Consider the following 4,470-nt stretch of genomic DNA (forward strand, 5'->3'; position numbering starts at 1 on the left):
TTCTTGCCTGGAAGATCCCATGGACAGAGGAGCCTTGGTGGGCTACAGTCCACAGGATTGCAAAGAGTTGGACACTACTGAGCGAGTAACACACAAGACAGGGGAGGGCAGGCTCTGAGCACTGAGAAGTGGCAGGCATGACCCCACAGCAAAGGCCAAACAGAAGTTCCTCTGCTGAGGAAACTGGAGTCCTGAAGGAAGCAGCTTTCTTCATAGAGGAGTGACCCAGAGTCTTTGAGACTCTGCGGCCTTGGGCTTGGCTGCCCCAAGCTAAGGGAGAACCCTCAGCTTGTAAGAGGGAGGAAGGGAGCTTGGCGCTTTCCTTCTGCCCTGCTCAGATGCCGTTGCCCAGCATCTGCCCTACTGCAATGGTTGTTAATGCCTGGGAGCTGCCAAGGTTTATTTGTTTCCTTTCTGGATACTTGTCTTAAACATGGGCAAATACACTGCCTTCCATGGTCATACTGTTTACCTGGCCCTCGGAACACCTTTTTACATCAAGTGGTTTGATGTGCCCAATCCCTGAACTGTTGTATTGATGTTGAATACACCTTATTAGCATATTAAAATGGCTGTACCCAAAGACACCATCCGTTCCTTTTTGGAATGCCAGTGCCAGATCTGTGTGGAGATCCTCATTGAGCCTGTGACACTACCTTGTAAACACATGCTCTGTTTCAAGCATGTTTCAAGTCGACTGTTGAAAAGACAAATTTGTGCTGTCCCGGCTGTCACTGCCAGATTGCTTTCTGGACTTGGTATCATACCCAAAGAAATTCTCTTGTCAATATGGAACTGTGGGAGATAATTAAAAACAACAACAACAACAACAACACTATCCAGAGGAATGAAAGCTTAGAGTTTCTGGGCAACAATCAGAGGAAATTGTTGATGACTATCAGCCAATTCACCTATTAAGTCAACATGGGGAATTAAGAAGAGAATATGAAGAGGAGAAAAGCAAGATGGAGGCAGAGTAAGGAGCCATTCAGGAGGAAGAAAACAAAGCCAATGAAGAATATATACAGAGATTACTGGCAGAGAAGGAAGAATAGGAAAAGAGAGAGGTATAAAAAAGCTACAGAGAGATGGAGGAACAACTGAAAAGTAATAAAGCCCTGGCAAGAAGGCGAAACCTTAATATTAGCAATATCAGTGAGGAAAGTGTCTCGGCTTCCCTTTCGAATTCCAAAAAATTTGATCCTGTCACAACCAAGTCACAAAGGAAAAGGAATAGCAAATTTAAAAACACTGGTGATAGTCAGAAGTATTTGTCACCAAATTCTCAACTTGGGTCAGCATCACAGTTTGAAGTTGTAGAAGAAGACAGGAAAACCTCCATGTCCAAGGAGACTAACAGCAGTGATGTGAAGAACCCTACAAGGCAAGATACAGAAATTGAGGAAGGTATGCCAGCATTTTCTCCTCAGATATGCCTTGAAGTTCAAAAGTAAGGTATAGAATCTTCAGTGGAGTCACCTAACCCTCAGTTATGTGCCAGAGGAGGAGAATGGTGCCTTGAAGGAAGTCAAAACAAAGCAGTCATGAGAAAGTTATGTGTCACAAGTCATAAAGAACCTAAAGTCAGAGTTCCCTCTTCTGGAGAAGCTGCAATTAAGCCTTATAACAAAACAGAGAGTGGATGTACAGTATCAGATATAACACAGACACTTGAAAATAACAGTTGTGACAGAAAATGAGGAGTATCACCTACTGACCAATAAAGATATCTCCAAGACAAAAAACAGGAATCCTTGTCTGAAGCAGTCAGCAATCCATACTGTTTTACAAAAAGAAGAAAAATGTTCCCCAAATCTTCCTCAGGCCGAGTAAACAAGTCCACTTTACCCCAAGACTGATAGATTTGGAACCTCTGTGAGAGACATAAACAAGAAGAATGGGACAGGTTATTTTCTGCTTCATTACAGCTTCAGAAAGAGGTGGATCAAGAACAAATGAGGCTAACCTGGCCAAAAGGATCCCCAGATGAATATCAGTCATGGGCTATGTATTCACCTCCAGACAAAGTACTAAATGAACAGAGGAAGAATGCCAAAGATAGAGGCTTCAAAAGACAAACTGATCTAGAGCATCCACTGAAAACCTCAGTTCAGTTCAGTTCAGCTCAGTCGTGTCCAACTCTTTGCAATCCCATGGACTGCAGCACACCAGGCTTCTCTGTCCATCACCAACTCCTGGAGCTTACTCAAACTCATGTCCATCGAGTCGGTGATGCCATCTCATCCTCTGTCATCCCTTCTCCTTCTGCCTTCAATCTCCCAGCATCAGGGTCTTTTCAAATGAATCAGTTCTTAGCATCAGGTGGCCAAAGTATTGGAGTTTCAGCTTCAGCATTAGTCTTTCCAATGAATATTCAAGACTGGTTTCCTTTAGGACTGACTGGTTGGATCTCCTTGCCTGAAAAAATGAAAATTGACAACCTTCTAAGATCCAGTTGAAATGTTAAGATCTAGTTAATGGAAGAAAGATACCAAATTCTACTGCAGAGAATTGTTTGCAACACTGCTCATTCTCTACAGCCTAGTAATTCACAGAAGAGTATTTTTCAGATGTTTCAGAGATACACACAGTAATGCTTGGTTTAGAAGAGTGTTTTACATTCTAGCAAAGCAGGATTGTGTAACTCTGTATCATAGATTCTTTATAAATTTTTCATTCTGCTATGTGGGCACACTCATTGTCCCTAATTAAAGGACTGTGTGATTACAGAGGAGGAATATACAAATGTGTTTTTGCTAAACTCAGTTGTAAGCAAGAGTCCCACTCCTTTCCTCTTTTAATAACTGTGACATACTAAGTTTTAGTTGACAGTTGTTATGGATATTAAAATGCCTTGGCCAAATGTCAAGAAAACTTCATTTCCATGTATGTCCCCCAAATGCATATTTTATTGCCTTTGAGCACCTTTTTAGCCTGACTAGTAGTCAAGGCAACATTATAATATACCAAGTAGCTATGTAATCCAGGAAGGGTTTAAAATCTGTTTTCTTGTAACTTTCCCATTATATTTGCGGAACACTTGAATATCACCTATGACAGCTCTAATTTTCATCTCTACTTTCAGTATTACAACAATTTCTTTGACTTCAATGGCTTAAGCTCAACATGAAGTCAGAAAAATCAGACTTTCCTAGAAAAGTAGGACTTAGTGTACAGAAAAGAAACTAGACCTTTGATGCAAAAGGAGTTAATCTTGGGTGAGGCTGACTGGGTAGATTGAGAATTTGCAAGCACTGGAACTGAGTGGATGATCAGACAACTGGGTCTAGGATGGAGTAGCAGGTGCAGTTTGGCAAAATATTCTTCCTCAGCCTTTCTTTGCTTAATGACACAGAAAACTTTGGGTTTTATAGTTTTTCACACCATTCTGTGTAATCTGCTATTCTACAACACAAAATTGGATTTTATTTTGGCAGAGTTATGTCACTGTATCCTATGTTGTAGAACCTGTGTAAACATGTATTTATTTTATTCTGTTATCATTTGTATTGATACTGACTTTTATTTGAGTTTAAGAACAAAAATAGAAAGTATGATACTTAGATTTTGCCTTGTCATACCCCTGAATGTTAAATCAGAAGGGAGCAATTATGATTTGAGAAATTCAGACATTATTACTTTTTATTTCATTATTATCAACAACTTTGAGCAAACAAACAATAGTTTTAACAGCATTTCTACTGATGTCTACTTTGTCATCCTTTTAAGGTCATAATACAATAAAATGTCCTGGAGCTAATAATTCTAGGTTAAGTTTGTCAGTATTTTTAAACATTATTAAGATTTTTTCCTCCAAATTTTGAAACTAAAATTCTGTAATCTTTGCATATGTGATAGCATCTACTTCAATATCGATTGGGTAATTATGTGTAGAATTCTGATGCTAATTTAAAATTTAGTTTGCACTCTCTCATAAATGGTTATCCTCTGAGTAATGGTAGAGTTGAAATGTAGTTGGCAACTAACCACATTTGTCTAAATAGACAAAAATCTATCCTTTCATCAGACCAATATTTTTTAAGACCAGTTTTGGTTTACATTTTAGGGACTCCTCAAATTTGAAGTTATGCAATTAAATCTTCCTGGAATAGTCCATGACCAAAAAGGAGGAAAACAGTGTAATGTATTAAGGTTTACATATATAATCACTTGTTTGTCTGTGAAAAATCTTCCTGACTATAGTTGGTTTGCAGATAATTTTCAGTGTCTCAGTCTTTCTGATACCATATATGCATTTTTGTGAGAAAATATTAAGTGTTATGTATTAGCCATTAGAATGTATTGATTAGCATTCTTATCATTTTTGTGCAAGTGATATGAGAATGTTTAATTTCTCATGGATCACTAAACTGTAGAGATTGAGAATCTGGAAATTAAAGTAATTGTTAAAATAAAGAGAAGGCAAGAGAGAAATGTCACACAGGAAAGAAGGCCATGTAAAGATGGAGG

At 38.6% G+C, this 4,470-nt stretch overlaps 1 pseudogene; it reads left to right on the forward strand.

Annotated features, from left to right (window-relative positions):
* The first annotated feature begins 568 nt into the window (after positions 1–568).
* On the forward strand, positions 569–2,594 carry LOC122690861 (annotated as a pseudogene).
* The last annotated feature ends 1,876 nt before the right edge of the window (positions 2,595–4,470 follow it).

Source organism: Cervus elaphus, chromosome X (genome assembly GCF_910594005.1).
Source record: "Cervus elaphus chromosome X, mCerEla1.1, whole genome shotgun sequence".
NCBI lineage: Eukaryota > Metazoa > Chordata > Mammalia > Artiodactyla > Cervidae > Cervus > Cervus elaphus.